The sequence below is a fragment of the Bactrocera oleae genome, chromosome 3, assembly GCF_042242935.1.
Source record: "Bactrocera oleae isolate idBacOlea1 chromosome 3, idBacOlea1, whole genome shotgun sequence".
Classification (NCBI taxonomy): domain Eukaryota; kingdom Metazoa; phylum Arthropoda; class Insecta; order Diptera; family Tephritidae; genus Bactrocera; species Bactrocera oleae.
The window spans coordinates 6255213-6275534 of NC_091537.1; the positions used below are offsets into that span (position 1 = coordinate 6255213).

Here is a 20322-nt window from a genome sequence, read left to right on the forward strand (position 1 = left end):
CGGATCTTCGAGGACACGAACACCACCACCGCAGCAAACAGCCACTTTCACCACCGACCACCGCTGCCGAACGGAAGAGTGACTAATAGAACAAAGTGAAATGACAAGAGCCACAAAGTGGTGCCATCGACGTTGGTGTTGGTGTTGGCGTTGCAAGGCACAATGACGCAGTAGGCGGCTGACGCAGCAGCGTATTAGCATATGGTGGCACATATGAGTGGCCGCTGTCATTGTTGTTAGTATTGCGTTGGCAAGTATATATATGCATACATGTATATGTATGTGCATATTTGTGTGTGCGCGTGTCGGTAATGTTGGCCAAGCGGCGGAAGTGAAGGCTATTGATAGACTGCTGAGGTTTTCTGGTGATGATGTAAATTTGATATGCTTCTCGCTGGTATTGCTGGTGGTAGGGTAGAGAGGAAATATTTGGAAGCAAATATGTAGCACATATAAGTCTTTAGTTTTTTTTATACACTGTAAAAAAATGTTTAGCTCTCAACACAACACACAATTTATAATTTATAAAAATTACAGAAAAATTGAAGCTAAACAAATTAACAACAGAAATGGTATTTTAAACTAAATAAGTAGTTTATAGTGTTTAGAAAATATATGAAGAAATTTATAAAAATAAATGTTATAAAAAACAATTTCAAACAAAAAAAAATGATATTTTTAGTGGAAAAACATTATCAAAGTAAGTCATGCAATTAGCAATTAATAAATGTTTTCGATTATACTGAACAATTTTTAATTGTTTATTCTTATTCTTATTCTTTATTTCAAAAGACATTGTTTTTCAAATTTTTTAAAACAAAAACTTTGTACTATTGTATTTTATTATTTTTCATCGCGTTGTAATTTCCAAAACAATTTTTGGTTGTGATTTTTTATAAATCATAAAAATATGGCATTTTTAGTTTTTATTAATATTTTATTTCGAGTAAGGAAATATATTAAAATCTAATGTTCGAAAAAAAATTTTTTTTCGCATATATTTCAGTTTTGAATATAAATAATTTGAGCTAAATATATATAGATTATAGTGAAAAAAAATTGTACAACCGATTTTAAATTTATGAACAAAATATTACAACAAAAAAAAAAATAGAAATAAAAAATATTAATAATAAATACATTAAGTACAGATATTTAAATTCGAATTTTTGAATTAACCAAGTAAAAATATTAATTTGTTTTTAGAGTCTTGAAAAAAAACTAGCATAAAACAATCTAAATAATTTATTTGAACTTATTATTTTTTGTTGTTTTGTTTTGAAAATACTTACAATTTAAATTGAAAGAAAAAGCAAACAAAAATAATTAAAAAAATGTGGAAAACGGTTGGCCTCAAGGGCCATCCCTGCAACTTCCCTCTAATTTCATACGCTAACGTTCAAATTTCGCTTTTTTCACTGCTTTTGAGCTCTTCGAAATTTTTCGTTTTCGATATCTAGCAAGTAAATCAACCGATTTCGACCCGGTTTGCGGCAAACGATGTGTTTCTTCAAGGTTTAGAACTGATTAGTTTTTGGTGTCGATCGGTCAAGTCGTTTGGAAAAAATTCGAAAAAAACGATTTTTCAAAATTTTTATTTTTGAGATTTCTCGAAATCTACTGGTCCGATTGGGTCCAAACTTACACGAAATTCAAGTGCAATGAAACCCTTTGGAATGCCGTTTAGTTTATTCAAATCGGTTGAGCAGTTTAATAGTTATAAGAGGGTCACATACATCCACACACACACACATACATACAGGCATACGGACATCATCGTAGAAATGTTCGGGGAAGCTTCCTCGACCCTCAGAACGTCGAGATCTGTTGAGAACTCGATTTTTGCAAAATGGGGTGAAACCAATATCTTCCCGATTTTTAGAAAATTTTCCATTTTCTTAGCGGGAAGTTAAAAAAAATTTACAGTCAGAATATTATATTTCGAAAAAATTTTCACAACGTAAATAAATTACTTAAATTTTGGTATTTGGTTTATATTGAATTCAATTTTTCAAGAGACTAAAAAAAATATCTCTTAGAATTTTTGTATTAAAAAAATCGAATTTAAATTGTCTGAGTATTGAATAAATGTGTTTTTTTTTTTTAATTCTTTAACACCTAAAAGCGAGCTCCCTTACATTTTGCCATAAATTTTTAAATTTTGTTAAAAGAATATTGTAACACTTACCTTATTATTAAGTTGAATAGTTTAGAACCTCCTCATAAAATTGGCTGAAAAAAGAGAGAAAAAATGCAGAAAAATTATTTCAAAGTTGTTATAAACTTAACTTTTAATTTGTTTAATACTTTATGTATACAAATTAATTTTATAGTTTTATTTTTAATAAATTATATTGTATTAATTTAAAAACAAACCAAACTAATAAAAACAATAACAATTAAAATACTTGTAATAAAAACTTCCCGAAAACTAAAAGCGTTATTCGTAAAAAATATTTTCAAAAATTTGTTTCGACGATTTTTATATAAAATAGGCTACTGTATCAAAATGTAATCAAAATTAATTTTAATTTCAATTATTATTTAAAACTTTTTTTTTTAAATTTTATATTGAAAGTAAATACATTTTTTATTTAACATTTGAAGTAAAGATAAAATGATAAAAAAAAATTTTGAGTGTTTTGTAAAGCCACAATTGCAACAGAAACAAGAGTTATGCATTTGCTTCCACTCAGTGGCAACACTCAGCGCACAGGGAATAGCGTAAAAGAAACTGCCTTGGCCCACAAAAACAGAGCACAAATTGAATTGAGTGGCGAAAAATGCGCCAGCAACAGCCGCCAACAATAAGAACAAGAAAAAATACAACTCAAAAACAAACTAAATAAAAGCGAAATAACTGTAAAAAACGTCAAGTGAAATGTTTTGCTGTTGGGCGCATCATGCAGCAGCCGTCACACATATACATACACACACATATAAACATATACATGTACAAATACCATATGAACACTAGCTCATGTACGCTTCAACCAACAGCAGCAACAACCACTGGGACAGTTCGACAGTGTGACAGGCGGCCACATATTGCCGATGGCAATGGTGCTGGCAATAAATGCCACTCAATGCAACAACAACAAAAACACAGTGACAGCAGCTAAACAATTGAAGAACCACAAACCGGTAAACAAAAACCAAAATAAACCACACACAACCGAGCGGAGCGGGGGAGGGGTACGGCAGCGCAACATTTGACAGGCTTTTTAATTTGTTTAAAAATAACCATCAATGATGACCAGTGTACACCCAATTCGTGGCATGCAAGAAGCAAAAGATGCGACAAGAACAACTACAAAAACAGCAGACAGTGCTAGTAGCTAGCAGCCACCATGGGCCGACTGACCTCGCAGTGCGATAAACAGAAATCGGGCACATAGACCACAGAAGACCAACGAGAACAACATACTAACACACAAAAAAAAAAACTAACAAAAAATATATGTATTAACAGCGTTACAACAACAAATGTCAAAATGTTCGCTAGCCGCTTACTTAGCATAAGCGCTAGACAGCAGCCGTGTGCCTCTACACGTAGACTACAAGTAAATGCGGTCCAAGCAAGTAGCAAGAAGTCCTCACAGTTTGTTGCAAGCATTCGCCGCTCGTGAGCTCGGGCCCATCTGCCTTTAAGTATGTGCAACAAAGTGCTGTCCAACTTTGTATTTAAGCATTTCTAGTCTATTTTAGGTTTTGGTGGGGAGGGGCGAAAGCGCACGCCCACACACAAGCACTTAGTTACTTAGCCGACACGCTTTAGCGCCGAAAAAGTTTACGATGCTATTGCCTGTCAATTCGGGTGTCGGAGTGGCAATGTGTGGGTTTTTGTTTTCGTTTGAGGGCAGACCGACTTGTTTTTGTTTAAATTATGATCGCAAGCTTTGCTACAAAGTGTCTCATGGGAAGCCATAATAAAATTGCGGACAATTTGCGGTGCGCGTATAGCGTTTGCAGCAGCCTGGGTAACACAAATAAATCCATTGCAGTCGGGGAATTGTGTGCTAGAAGTCTGACGCAGCCGCGTTATTGTCTTGTTGAGTATAAAGTCTGCATATAGAGGTTTTATATTCGATAAACATTAAGACAGCGATTCCACATTATTCAAAAAGTTTGGGCGAAAGAACAAAACGTTAGAAAAATTAACAACCGATACAAAAAGAAGGCAGAAACCACTATACAACCAAAAATAAAATCCATTAACATTAGAATACAACAGCCAGCAGCTAGTAGCTACCATTAGCATTAGCCAAGGCATATAACGAAAAACCAAAAAGCAACAGTTCGAGCCACCACGAACAACCAACACATATGGCCAACGGAAAGTGCCGAAATACCAAGCAGCTTCCCAACCATCTACGGGGCCAACACTTCTTAGCACGAAGAGCGACCGTCAGCCACATTGGCACATCGCCACGACCGTTCTTCTTTCCGACTTAACCATGAAATTTGGACAACTGCCAATAATTTTGGTTCGTGTGCGCGTCTGCAGAAGTTGAAACAGCGCATAAATGCTCGTAAATAGGAAAATCGGGGAAAATTTAAATGCTTTCCGCCGCGATGGTCGGTTTTATGCTTTTTGAGATTTTGCTTTAAATTTTTTTTGTTTTGTTTTGCTTTGATTTTTATTAGATTTGGTTTGTAACACCAGCGTGCGGCTAAGGAAATCAATGTGCAATTTGAAACAAAAAGAAGAAAATATTTACAAAGCTTGAAATAAGAATAGAGACATTCGAGTAAATAGCAGAAAATATTGATTTTAGGTTTTAAATTAAAATAAACATGAAATTAAATAAAAAAGTTAAAAAAAAATTAATTAATTATTACATAAAAATATATAAAAAAATATAAATAAACTATAGTATAAAAAGAAAAACAATTAACAAAACTTTATGAAAATTAGAATAAAATAATAAAAAATAAAACCTTACGAAATATAAAAAAGTACCAAAAAAGTAAAAAGTTTGAAATAAGAATGAATAAATTTGGGTAAATTGGAGAAAACAGTGATTTGAAAATTTAAATTAGTGAAAAACAAAGGAAAAACTAAAATATAAAAATTAAAAATAGTAAAAATTATTAAATATGAACAAATAGTTAAAAAAAAATAAAATATAAGTAAAAGGCTTAAATAAAAAAAGCTAAATTTGGCTAAATTAAAAAAAAAAAATAATAATAAAAACGTAAAAAATAAATATTATATTACATATTCATAAAAAAAATTATAAAATACCAAAAAAACAAATTAATAAAATATATAAAGAAAAAAATAAAAAGCTTGAAATAAGAATAATAAAAACTGAAAAGAAGATATTAATAAAATTAATATAAAAATTATATGTGAAATACTATAAAAAAAATTATAAAACACTAAAAAATATTAAGAAGAACCTAAAAGGCTTGATGTAAGAATATTAAAAAAAATACAAAATACGAAAAAAATAATAAAAAAAATAGCAAGAAAAAACTAAAAGGCTTGATATAAGAATAAAAAAAATTAAAAAATACGAAAAAAATAATAAAAAAATATCAAGAAAAAACTAAAAGACTTGATATAAGAATAAAAAAAAATTTAAAAAAAAATTTATAAATATAATTTAAATAAAAATATAAATATAATTTAAAAAGAAGATAAATATAATTACAAAAAATATAAATAAAATAATAATTAACAATAATTTGTTAATTAGAATTATAATTATTAGAATTGTTTGTCAAAACTAACAGTAAATAAATGATAATAAAAAATTATATAAAATTTTAAAAATTATTTTATTTTGCTTTAATATATATATTTTATTTATTTCAGCTGTCAGCTTAGCTACCACTGTTGGCATACATCATTTTAGCCACAGCTGCCAAATCAATGGTCAAGCACAGCCGGTAAAATGCAGATCTTCTAGCTTTTCCTTAATTTGTTTACGCTCACGCTGCTTTGAAGATGATGCTACACAGATACACACAACTAACCACATATAAATGTATAAGTATATGTACGTTTGTGTGTGGATATTGTAAATATTGTTGTGTTGCTGAAAGTAAAGCAGCATGCGGGCGGCTACAAATACTACAAATCTGCCGCTTTCGAGGTCAATAAGTATGGCGCAAATTGTTTAAACAAATACAGGGGCCGAATTTATAAAGCTACAGGTATGCGCAGTAAGGCATATAAACAAGCACACACACACACACATACATCTCTGGGTATATAAGTTGAAGAACGCGTGTCTTTACAGTTTCAAGCAGTTGCAGGCTATCAAGGCGAGGTGTGTCAGTGGTGACCTTAAATGCAATGTGAAATATATATATATGTATTATATATAAATACGTATGAGCGAGTGTTTGTTTATTTATGCATGCACGTATGTATGTATGTACGTATCTGACAGATAAACGCTCAACAGGGTTATGCAGCGCAAAAGATTGACAGTATTGAAAGATGTGCATACTAGAATAAATGAGTGTTTGGATGTGTGTGTGTGTGGATATATATAAAAAGCTGAAATACAAAGATAACGAATCTGAATTGTTACGAAAATAAATAATTATACAATACGCATATATACATATGAAAGTAAATAACAGTATTTATATGAATTGTTAAAACTTTCGCTACAATTTTTTGTATATTTTTTCAGGGTTTCGTAAATTTCGTTAAGTGGGTATTGAACAAATAAAAGTTCTACTAAATTGCATAAAGCAGTTTTTGTTACTATTATTAATTGATATTTCTTGTTATTTTTTTGGTTCATTATCATTTTGTTGTTCTAAGACTCGTTGATTGGAGCCATTATAAGCTGGTATCTTTGAACTCTCCCGATCGATCCTCAAAAACGAGGTGCTTATTATATTCTTGTTGAGTCTTAACTAAAGACAATTAATTTCATATTTTTACTTGTGGAATAAGTCTGGAATAAAACTTCAACGGTGAGGGGTGTCTGCTATTTTTAGAATTATGAACTGTTTAGTGCAGAAACATAAGCATATTCTTAGGTATCTATAGCGAAAGCCAGAGGCAACCACAGCACCATGTATAATATGCTGATCTCGACTCAGTAATTTGTTTTGTATTGTACATGTCAGTCTGAGTTTTCGATAATGAGATACGATACCAAACGTCTTATTTAGTGTCTTCCAAAGCCAGGTTTTCGTTACAGTGCTACCAGTTAATGATATTCACTCTCACTCATTACAGATTTGTCAGAATATGGGTACGTGAATCAGCGTGAAGCTTTTAAGCTCAATAGAAGTTTTAGCTGTTCTTTTTTGAGCAGGCAAAGGGACCTTAAGTATGGCTCAATGGCTTTCATAAAAGATATAAAACACTGGGAAACAGAAACATGGAACCTGTCCGAAGATATCTTCCCTACTGCAATTTCCTCATTAGTTTAAAGTGCATTCACATGCTGCAATTTCTTTCTCAGCACCTTTGTCTCATAGAGTGATCACTTGCTGACATAGTATTGCACTTTCTCACCCCATCACGTTGCTTTGCATTCCACTGAAAAACACTTAAAAAGCGAAGGTAAATGAAAAGTATCGCATTTCCCGAGGAAAACGTCTTTGTTTTGCCTGCGTAAGGCGATAACATTAAAATAAACAAAATGTCACATATTTTAACGGGGTTTTCTTTTCTTCGCACACACGTCTATATGTGTCAGCTGGTTGCAACAGTTGTGATGTATCAATGCTTTTGTCACCCATGTCTGGCCTCTGGCGGTGCAGTTCATGCGCCCAGCTGTCCAACTGTTCAGCTGTCGCTCCAACCGAGGCTGTCCAGCTGCGGTTTTAAGTGTTATTTTCTTGAACGACACACACACATACACGTGCAGTAGTCATAATTTTAAGAAAAGCGACAATTTTCAATAAAAAAAAGATCCATAATTAAGGCGAAATTATTGAGCATACGCGGTAATAAATCAAAAGTTGGCGGGAGCAAGTACTCGTACACGCGGGAAAAAATGAGCGAGAAATAAAGATAGCAACAACAATAAACAATATCCATGACATGCGTCAGGAACACGCAAAGAATTATTACATTCAAATTTGACATTGTCACAACAAAATAAGTTGTGGGTGGTAGGGGAGAGTAATGAGGTAGTCAGCGTCGCGAGTTTTTTAACATACTTTTTTCTGCTTTGTGTTTTTTAGCAGATGCAGGTGCCGTCGCACAGGATTAAGCGGTGCGGTGGGTGGTTGGCTGGTGGGTTGGCCGTCTGCGCTGCGCGTCAGTGTCAACGCCAGGGTGTGCGGAATAAAAAAAAAATATTTGTAATATACATACTTGTATACATGTGTATATATATGCATATACATACATATACAATATATGTAGTCTAAGTAGGTATGTATGCGTAAGCAGCATCTTTATTGTTGTCAACAGCTTTGATTTGCCTTGATGAAGGTGCTCTTTTGCACGCAAGCATTGTTGTTGTGCTTGTTGGTATTGTGTTTGTTGTTGTTGTGACCATAATAAATAGAGAATTCGTTCTACAGCGTTATTTATTGTATTTTATTTGTCATTCATATGAGTTCTAGGTTTTTTTTTCATTGTAATTTTTATTTATTTTTTAATTATTTAATTTTAAATTTTTTTATTTTAATAATAATTAATTAATTTTTACATATTATATATTTACATTATTTATATATCTTAATTTTGTTTGTATTGTTTTAAATTTTTTTAATTTAATTTTTAATAAATTTTGTATAAGTTTTTTTAATTAAAACACATATCTTATTATTATATTATTTTTGTTTTTTTTTAATCTGTATTAATTTTTTATTTTGTTTTTAATTATATTATTTTTTTAATTTTCATTAAATTATTCTTAGTTTACATTTCTTTTAGGTTTAATTTATTAAATTTTATTTAAAATAATTTTATTTTATTTTTTTTAATTAAAATTAAATTTTTATTTATTTATTTATATTATTATTTTGATTTAATTTTTTCATTTAATTATCTTCAGTTTTTATTTCATTTTTATTTAAAAAATTTATTTTAAAGCATTTTGCTTTTTATTTTTTGATCATTTAACTATTTTTTGTTTTTATTTATTTTATAACAATAATTTTTTAAAGGTTTTCTTTAAGAAAAAATTAAACACAATTTATATACTGTTTTTATATACTTTTTCTAATTTTTTTAAATTATTTTTTAGACTTACTTAAATAGTTTTAACAAATTTTTAATCTTTTTTAATTAAAATATTTTTTAAAGATATTTTGCTTGACTCTTTTATAAACCTTTTTATTGAAAAAGTTTTTTTTATAATTATTAATTTTTTTGAATAATTTGTATATTTTTTTAAATGGTTTCTTTGCAATAAAAAGTAAGCACTCTAAAAATTTTTTATAATTTTTTTTACATATTTTTTCTAATTTATATAAAATGTTTTTTAGACTTATTTAAATATTTTGAATAATATTTTAATTAAAATATTTTTGTTAAAATATTTTGCTTTTACTTTTTTATAATTTTTTTAATTTAATACATTTTTTTATAATTAAAATTTTTTTTAACTTTTTCACCATTATTTCAATTCATTTGTTTTATTTATATGTTTTTAAAATTGTTGCAAGCTCTTCCTCCTTTTGAGCTCATAATATACTCTGATTGATGTGACAGTGTAATTAATTTTCGCCACATGTTCTTGAGCGCTAGCAAGGCTATTCGTTGCAGGGTTTAAGTGGTTGCTGAGCCTTGTCGGGATGATTGACTTTCTTTGCTCAGGAAGTTACAGAGCGTGTAAGCGCTTACACATAGGTATGTATGTATGCAAGCATTTAGCGCTATTTTTACGATTTGCCTTATATTTGCATGTGTGCTTTATACCTTTTTGTCTGAACTTTCATTATTTTACAATTAAAAAAGCGTGCGACACTTTGTCACATTATTGCTATTTTCTTATTTATTGCCTGTTGTTGTTGGCATCTAGGAAGTGCTTGTCACATAGTTATTTATACACAAGCATATATGTATGTACATACATATCTATATGCAGCAATCCATCAAGCGATTACAGTTCGTTGTACACTAAATATAATATGTATGTATGTATGTTACCCCAGCTCACTTTCCTTACTCACATCCTTTCGTAGAAATTTAATTTCACATACATATTTACACACTCACGCTCTGCATTCATTCTTGCTTTTGATGAATTTGCCTGATTTAAGCGTATTTAGGTGGCTGAATGAGTTTATTGCCATGCAAACGCATAATTTATCGTCTGTTCTCAAATGTTTTTTTGTCAGCAAATTTATATCGAAAGATTTGTGATGTCTTAACTAGCAAATTAATTCATGATTATTTAAAATTTGTGTAGTCATGGCTAGAAGTATTTGTATTCAAATAAATTGCGTATGCCTTTGGTCCTCAGACATTTGTAGACGTCTATGAACGGTTGAGGTGTACAAAAAAATCTGTTTTTTTACCCAAACTAAAGAGTCTAGATATCTTGGACACTACCACAACCTTTTATTGACATTACATGCTTTCCATTTTAATTTAATATAATTTATATCAAAGTAATTTTTCTTGCAGATTTATTTACTCTCTATGAACTGCTCATTAGTTCAACAATCAAGCGTTTGATTAAATTTGCGAAGCAGCGCTGTGTAATAGAATATGTGACAAAAAAAGAAACTGAAACGACACCTTTCAAAACATCTCGTGAAAACAAAAGCTTTGAGATAAAAATCTGCCATTGCGCAATAGAGCTTAGTACAACCAGGTTAATTGAAATGGACCAAACCAATAGCAGGAAATTGTTTTTATCTTCCAAAAAGAGAGAAATCTACCGAAGAAGCTTATTAGTAAAACTATCTATATTTGGAAATTTTCACGTAGAGTATACAACCAGGGACATGACCGTCTTTGAATAGCTAGAAAGCTCATCAAAAGCGTCAAACAACACTTAAATACTTTTAAATATGTAGATGTGTAAGAATACAATCCGCCTTTTGATTTTGAATACTTAAAGATCGACGAAAAGAACAAGCAACTCTGCAAGTAGAATGGAGGTAACGCTATTACCATTTGTTTAGAAAGTTTTTCAGCTAAAAATTGGCAGTATTGAAGGCTTAGAGGAAGACTTTTTAGACTTCGACACTTTACAAAGCCCTAGTTTTGGGTATTGTTATCCGGTTTGTGTTCTTTTAATTTTGTTTTTATGTTTAAAAGTCGGCGTTGGCTGTTATGCCTTGTAGCACATTGACAAGTATTAACTTCTAAATATTGAAATATTAATGTTGATACTGTTTATAGAAACTGTTCCAACAAAGGCTTTCCCGTAATGTAGATAAAAATGTTTTGCCGACGGTGAGTGCTTATCAAAGACACAGAACGCTGATTTATATATACATATGGTATATATGTATAAAGTATATATAAAGCATATTTCGAGAAATAATTTTGGATATTATATATAATATATATAATTTAACATAACATCACAAAATATTGTCATCATAAACAACAACAACAATGACGCTAATAATATATTATTTCCAAGTTTTACTTATAAGATAAATTCAGTTTCAAGGCTTAAAGGGGTTTCGGGTACTATAGGTAATAAAATGCAATAGAAGCGGCGAGGAGAAAGGAGAATTGTCAATAAAGGTGAAAAAGGCGGAAGAGCCTCAAGTATAATTTAAGAAATCGTCGCATGAAAGCGAATTTTGAGAGTAAATTTTTATGACGTCACGTTAGCATTGCGCTGGTCCACATCAATATCTCTAAAGTTGGCGATAATATTTTAACACTATGTTTAAGTATGTTTAGTTAAATAATAGAGACATATTTTTCGAATTATTGTATGTTTCTTATTTTTTATTTTTATTTTTGTCAAAAATTAAAAAAAGAAAAATGTACAAACTTTTCAAATTTTCAATTGGTCTATTTACTATTGCGCACTCACCTGTTTGTATATAAAATATATATTTATGTATATAACAAAGTTCACTTTAAATTTTTCGTCTCACAAAACACTATATCCGTTATTTGAATGGCTATATCCATAAAATGTATGTATGTATGTATATAAATGCAGTTATAATAAAGTAATAATTCCAATATACGCGAATATGTATGTACTTGTAAGTCAGTGTGCTATGCGAACAAATTTATAATATCTATATGTATATTTATAAAAACGGAATTCCGAAAATATTTGCAATGGAATTGTTTATGCTTGTTTTTTTGTTTTGACACACACTTTTGGCACTTCGTTTAGTTTATTTTGCGTTTGTTTTTACTTTGTTTACAAAAAATTTAACTTTTTCACCGTAAAATAGTTGTTGCTTTAACATATGAATTTTTCATATACTTTTTTTTACAAACTTTTTAACATTTTGTTCTTATTGTATTTAGTTTTTGTAACTCATTTTGTTCATTTAGTTTTCACTAATTTGCACACTTTTATTTTCTAGAATTTTTTATCTTTTCATATGCAGTTATTTTTTCAATATATTTTCACTTTGTTGCTTTTGCTGTTTTGTACATAACTTTTTGTTTTGTTTCTCGTTTTTCAACACTTTTTTGTTTGATTTTTTTTTGTTCATTTCACTTCCGTCGCTTTGTGTTCTTGCTTGAGTTTTTAATTGGTTTTAATGCTGTTTTGTTTGATAAAGCCGTTTTGATGTTGCCTACTGGTAGAAAAATATAATTAATAAAATAATTTTAGTTGTGTGAAAGCAGCGAAACAAATGCAATTAGTTTTAAATGGCTTTTCGAAGGCTGAAACATTCAATGCAATATATGTTCGAGAAAAAAAATACTAAAAACATCAAAAAAAAAATTAAAATAATGTAAAAAATAAACACAAAAAAAAGAAGAAAAAAAGAGAACAGCTGAAAAAATTTCAATAAATAAACATTTGATTTTTATATTTCAATTTTTTTAAAGTTTTTGTATTAATTTTTTAAGATTGCCGTTGTGTTTTTTCACGAATTTGAGCTGAATTTTGTTGTTTGTGGATTACCAAATAGCAGATAAATAATGTCTCCGGCGTTTTTGTTGATTTTTATTTTATTTTTTGATATGATAAATTTTTCTTGTGTATAGGTAAATATGTGCAGGCATATATATTCTTAATTTTAACATTTCAAAATAACACCATTTAAATAATTTGCAACTATAAATAAAATTTTATGCAATAATTTTTTTAATATTTTTTTTTTTGTGAAGTAAGAAACCTTTTTGTAAAAAACAGAGTATAAAGTGAAAAATAATATAATTTTTAATTTTAAAACTGAAAGCATTAAATTATATATTTTATATTATTTTATAAGAGAAAAATATGGATTTATATTTATATGTATATTTATTCATATTAAAAAGTGATAAATTTAATTATTTTTATTTTTTCATATTTTTGGCAGTTTCTTCTATACATAATTTTACTGATTTTTGCATAAAATTTATATAATTTCCAAATTTCTTGAAATCTAAAGACATAAAAAGCCTTAGCAACGCTAAGCATAATTGTCAAATATAATTCCAAAAAAAATTCCTAATTATTTGCAAATTTTTATCAGTTGTTGAACTTTTTCGACTTGTTTTTTTTCATTTTGCACACACACAAACACAGCGTCTCAACAAATTTAGTAAATCATTGCGTTAAAGAACAGTTGTTCTGGTTTTTTCAAACACTTTTTATCAGTCACATATTTTAGCATTATTGTTTTTATGTTTTTCGTGTGATAATTGTGGTATAATTCACCGAGCAAAGGAAGCAAACTTTTTACTGTTTTGTTGTTTGTTGCTGTCTGTTGACATTTTGTGCGATTCATGTTGCGCCCAAAGCCTTGTTTCTACCAAAACTTAGTGCCATTATTTTATCGTTCTATGTTTTTGTTGTCGTGGTTGCACTGATTAGTTGGCACAAATATATAAACAAATTTTTTTTTTGCAATGTTTCTTTTTTCCACTCACGCAGCTTATTTATTATTTGACACTTTGCACAGATATATAAATAAAAAATAAATTTATTTTTTAATACTTCTTGCATTGTTTTGCTCGTGTTTTTTATTATTTGTTCCTTCTTGCTGTTTTTGCTCAGTTTTGGTATATATTTTTTTAAGCGTTCCGCTTGTAGCGTCTGTCAGCGGCAGCTCGCATAGCTGACAAATTAATTATAATATTTCTTATTTTTGTATATTTACTACAACAACGACTACATATATATACATATAATGTCGCTTAGAAAACAGTTTTTTTTTGGTGTCGCACGCGCATTCGGCGCATCACGATTTTGATTTAACAAAATATTTATATTTTTTTCGCAGAACAAATTGGAAAAGTAAAACAAAAACTAGTCACGAGATTTGCAGTTTTGCTCGATTTTTCGCCACCGTTTTTGCTGACAATATGTATTTCTTCATTCGTCTTTTTTTTTTTGTTAGGTGGGAATTTTAATTAATGAATTATGCTTCCCTCGAAATATTTTTCTCCATTTGTGTTTTGAGTGCACTTTGAGAATAATGATACACAGTTTTTGGTGAAAAATTCGTGAATTTTAATTCAGGCTGGTTTTCATTGATCGTTCATAAATTTCTTAGTTTTATTGAGAGTATTCAAGCATTCGAAACTGAAATGGTATATTTTAGTTTGGTCAGTAACTCTCTAAACTTTTTATTTTTCTCTTACTTAATTCTTAAATCAACGCTTGCATTTCACTCAATTGAATAATGTTTATTAACCATTTTTGAGATGAACTTATAAAATTTCAGATTTTTTGTGTTTTCCATGTCTTCATTATAGTTTCTCTATAATGTCTATCTATATATTTTTTAGTTTATTGTCTTTTTTACTCACTTCTAAACATTTTTTTAGTTTCTTCACTTCGATTTCTTTACCTTCCAATTGCAATTTATAATGATATATGTGTTTTTTATCAGTCTCAGTGTTTTTTTTAAATCTATTGAATTATTTGAGCAACCAATTTTTTCCACTCTTCCAATATATTTATTTTAAAAAATTCTTTATAGTTTCTCTTGCTTTATGTTACTTAACATTTTTTTTGTTTTCAAAAATGCAATTGGAACTATTTTATTATAACTTTCAGTCGCCAAATTTTCAATTTTTTAAAAACCTTTTCTTGCACATATAAAATTATTTTATTATGTTTGTTTTAGTTTCTATTAAATTTACAATTGTATTTACTTTTTTTAATTTAATTGCGAACTAATTTCTTAGTTTTTACCTATAATAATTATTATTTTTTATTATTTTTTAATATTAATTTCAGAAATTTTATTTAAAACAACATTGTTGTTGTTGTCATATTATGCCTCAAGTAAATATTTTTTATAAATAAAGTTATATTCTTCTTTTTACATTAAAATTTGTATTTATACTTGAAAAAAATTAAAAAAAATTTCAAAACTTGTTGTTTTGTGAATTGTTTGAGTTTTTCGGATTATTTTAAAATTGAAATTTATTTTTTTTTACAACATTTAGTTTTATATTTTTTTTTATGCAAAAATTTTTTTTTTTTTACAAAATTTAGTTTGATTTCGTTTTTATGTTAAAATAAATTTTTAAACACTTTTTTATTTTTATTTTTAGGAATTCAATTCTAAATGATTCAATTAGTTTTTAATAAGTTATTTTGTGTTTTTTATTAAAAAATGTGTTATTTGAATATTAATTTGCAAAGCAGTTTTTATAATTCTTTGGATTGGTTTTAGATTGTTTTAAATAGTATTTTTTTCTAATATTTAGTTTTTTATTCCTTTTATGTATAATTATTAAAGTTTTAAAATCTTTTTTTAAATTTTGTGAATTTAATATTCAATTTTAAATTAATTAATTGGTTTTTGATAACTTATTTTTATAATTTTCATTTACTTTTATTTATTTGAACATTTAATTTAATTTTTTGTTAATTTATTTATTTTTATTTATGCTTATTGAAATTTAAGTTTTAGATTTTTAATTTTTTTTAATTTAAAATTATGTTTACTTTAACTTAATTTTTATTATATGCATTTTTGCACATTTTTGTCTTCTGCCACTTTTACCACAACAACAAAATTTTGTCGTTTTCTTTAATTCATATTAAAAGTTTTAAAAATATTCTCAAACAACTTCAATTTAATTTAGACTCGTACCTGCGCACACATTTCATGATTATTTTTTAAGCAATTGGCAAATGTGCTATGTATTCAGTCATATAAGCCAATTTGCATATACATACGTACGAACACACTTAAATACATAAATATTTACTCACTTAAGTTATACTATTTGCATTTGTTTTTTTTTTTTAATTTTTTTTTATTTCATTTATTTGGTTTGTTTTGTGTGTTTTTTTACACTGCTTCCACACAACTATGCGCCGCAATGTTAAAAGAAAATAATTTTGGTGCTTTTCCATTTCACTTTTATTGTAGCGCTTTCTTTGCGAGCATTTCACATGAAATTTTCTCTGACATTTTTTTGACAAAATTAATTTTATATAATTTTTTTTATAATTGTTTACTTTCAATTTTCCAAAAGTACGTTAGAGCTCACTAGTTCGAACACAGAAAATTAGCGCACCATCTGCGTTTGCGTTGGGGGTTGAATTGAAGAGGCGACTTTGAAATTCGCTGGTTCGGCTGCTGCGGATGTTGCTGCCGAACTGAAATGTGTGGCCAGCAGACAGCACAGTATAGACGACTCTGTGACTCTGAAATGCAGATCCCACTCAACACACCACATCACACACACGCACGCACACACTTACACAGAGGCGCAGACACTTGGTTCAACACAGAACCGCATAGTAAAAGTAAGAATGAACGACAAAACCAACACAAAAAAACAAGAAAAATAAAAGCAACAACCGAGAGTTTTTCACTTCACTACACTTCAATTGTAAGGCAGCGCGCGGCGGTGCACGCGGGCTCAACAGCTTACTGTTTGTTTGCTTGGCTGACTAGCTGGCTGGTTAGTTAGTTAGTCCACCACCCGTTCAGACGTTCTATTCACTTCGATGAACATCTTGTAACTATTTTCGAAACGCGAACGCAACTGCAGAGCAGACCACACCAGAAACCAGCAGAGCAGACCGGACCGTCTGCGCCGACAGCAGACCAGACGACGAGCCAGCCAACACCAGCGCTAAAGCCAAGTCAAGTCAAGTCAAGTCAGGCCAACCCAAGCACTCAGCAGCAGCAGCAGCACCAGCACCAGTAGTCGTCGTTGTACACGTTGTTGTAGTAGTATTAGTAGAAACAACAGAAAATTAAAGCAAAAGCAAGCAAAAGTCAACCAACAAAGCGACCAGCGCCGAACCAAGAGCAATAGCAAGCATTGCCAGCAACAACAGCGCATACCATCACCTAATCTATACACAGTGACTCGGCTGAGTGCCGGTTTGTGTATGTGTGTATCGTATGCTGTTGCTGTCCACCAGCACCGTGCTTCGCGCCGCTCACCATTCATCGCTCACTGGCTGCTGTTGTCCATACTCGTATATCCGCACCATAGCAGAGCACCAGCAACACAGAAACCGAATTCATCGTCGACGAAGCAGTCGCCAAGCGCAGAGATAAGTATAAACAAAAGCAGAGCCGACACCGGGTAAAGAGCAAAGAGTGGTGCGATGGCGTGGTGTGGTCGGCTGGGCGGCAAGAGCAACAACAGCAGTGGAGGCATCAACAGCGGAACCCCCGAAAGTGGCAGACACACAGCACAGGCGAACAGATATGCGAGTGTTAAAAAATCGCAATGACAAAATTAAAAACAAAAACAAAAACCAAGAAAAAGCAAAAGTAAAACATAAAGAGCAGCATGTCGGCGCGCTTGTAGTAATCCATCAGCCGAATGAGTGTGAATAAGGCAGCCGAAGAGAGCAGCAACGAAGCGCGCAACAGCGGTAGTCAAGTCAGCATAACAGCAGTAGCCTCATCATTGGCAGTCTTTCAATGGACTGTTGGACTGTCTGTCGGCATTGTTGGGGTGCGAAGAGTGCGATTACAAATACACAACAACAAATGCAACAAACCGTGCGTTCTGTGCGCTGCGCTCTGCGTTTGGTTCTCGGTGTTCGTTGCTCGCCATAAATCTCGCATTGCCAGTCTATGAAATGCAGAAATTGGTTGCTTTCGATTCTTGTCAATTTTCAATTCTAAGCCAGCCGATTTGTGCATTTGAATCGTGCCTAGTCGGCTTATGACTTAGCATTTTAATTAGCGACGTAGAAAGTTTAATTATACTTCCTCTTTATGGCGCATTGCACTTGAAGGTTATGTAAATGAATGCATTATATGTAAGCTTAGTGGCAAATATTATATATTATGTAATTACAGCGATCCGGATACAACACAGAGAAAGTATAGTGATCATAAAGCTAAAATATATTCTATGAATTGAGCGTGTCTACTTTATTGAACACTCGGGTCCAGACCTTTAGCGATCGCTAGTAGCATCCAATAATAACTAGTTCCAGAGACGATGAATATGAGCAAAGAGTTGCTCTGCAATGAGAAATGAGTATAGTCTAGCTCTGGACTAGCTTCAGCGGATTCGGGATTATTTAGTCTGATATGTTTTATAAAGTATAAAAATTACGTCAAATTGTCTTTTGGACATTTTTATAGGCTATATATGTATGTTTGTAATATATGTATATATATCAAACACATTGTCTTAGAAAAGAGTTTAGGAAAAGTTAAGACTGTAACCGCTGAAGTTTACAAAAAGTCTACAAAATTTGGAAACCGTAAAATGATTTATCTAACCCTTAAGTGAAGCAAACCGCAAAGATTTTACGAGAAAAACTGTTTAAAGGAATTATTACAATAAAAACTTAGTTCCAGAGACACTATATTTATAAACCTTTTCAGATTGATAAAGGAGCTCTTTTGTCGAATTCCTTCTGAGTACGATGAACCTCCTATTAAGTAGCCTTTTCACTTATCTATTTCCCTAGATCAAAATTGTTTCTAATTTCGACAGTCTATTAATAAGGTTAGGTTGTGGGGTTATACAAAATCGTTGGATCTCACTTTTTTTATGAGGTTACTCGAAAAACAAAATTGAAGGGTTCGCAATAACAGACAAACCTTTAGTATACTCTGTGATCTCCTAACCTCCAAACACTTAAAATCCTGTAAAAAATCAATTATTTGTCTTAAAAGTTCTTTTAAAGCTTGATATGCTTTAATTTCAATAAACTTTGACATATAAATCGTAAGATACGGTAATGTTTGTAACTATTTCTTTGTAAAATATTTTCGCATTTAACATTCGATAATAGTTTCGGTTATATAGATATATTTTACGAATTTTTGGTAACACATATTTTTCATCACTGAATTTTGCCATTTTGTTGACAGAAATTGGCACAATACTCCATTTAAGCTTTTGTAACAAGAAAATCATTATTACTTTGAAAAATCATAGATGCTCAACATCTAACAACAACAGCATTCATAGTAGATAACATACACCGCAAACGCTGTTAATCCATAAAAACATCACTGGGCTCCACTGTTAGCTTCAATAATGTCAATAACAGCACGCTGTTATCGTTACATACAGCCCGTCTTTGCACTAACAGAAGCACTAAACTTACTAATCGCCAGCATTTTCCTCCAAATGCAACAGCAACAACAAAAATAAGCATCACACGAAAAAACTTATGTTTTTTTACCACACACGAAACACACAAGAGCAACCGACGAATGGTTTTAACGAATCGACTTACATTGACTCACTGATCGGCGCAATAAGAAATTCTAAATTGCAGCCAACAGCAAAAACAACAGCGCTAATAAATTCTAACTAAGTAACACGCGCACCACGAATATGAGAAGTTAAGCACTTGTTGTTTTGCTGCAGGCAAAGAGCGCACTAACGAAAGCGAATGTTTCGCAAAGTGTTCTTCGGCTTGAGTGGCTCCAGCAACAGCAAATGCTCGCATTGTGTAACAGCAAAAGCTTTTAGTTGATAAACGAAGAACTAAAATAAGCCAAAGAGCAGCTGAAATTAAGCATTCCAAAATGGAATGAAAGAAAAACCGAAGAAAAATATCAGAACGTTTGCGTTGTACTCTAATTCGACGCGCGCTCTCTCTCTGTTACCCTTTATTTTTAGCGAAACAACGATTACACTGAGTGGGGGTTGTCGCTGTTATTGTGTGGAGGCTGCGCTGTTATTTGCAGCATTTTTACAGTACTCCCTCTGTTATTGCGGCTTCCTGCACACCTCTGCTGTTAAGCGTTTTTCTGAGCGATATTCTTGTTTGTTCCTATGTTTAACTACTGTACGCTCATTTTCACCAACGAATACATGTAACGCTCTCTTACTGA

The 20322-nt window shown here is 30.6% G+C and overlaps 1 protein-coding gene and 1 long non-coding RNA gene across 16 annotated transcripts in view; one reads left to right on the plus strand and one right to left on the minus strand.

The window, feature by feature from the left end:
- LOC106617660 (platelet binding protein GspB) overlaps window positions 1-19852 on the minus strand; it is a 93947-nt gene extending 74095 nt beyond the window's left edge. For 2 of the 15 annotated variants that reach the window (XM_070107359.1, XM_014235016.3), the window contains exons 1-3: window positions 16257-17777; window positions 11940-12669; window positions 2189-2232 (exon numbers count right to left, since the gene is read on the minus strand). The gene's annotated coding sequence lies outside the window, so the exon portion shown is untranslated. The other 13 variants (XM_070107361.1, XM_070107360.1, XM_070107357.1 and 10 more) reach the window with 12 other exon arrangements.
- Window positions 3255-6754, plus strand: LOC118680178 (uncharacterized). The gene is made up of 3 exons (XR_004975677.2): window positions 3255-4751; window positions 5825-6165; window positions 6654-6754. It is a non-coding gene; the product is annotated as an uncharacterized lncRNA (long non-coding RNA).
- Window positions 19853-20322: the final 470 nt, after the last annotated feature.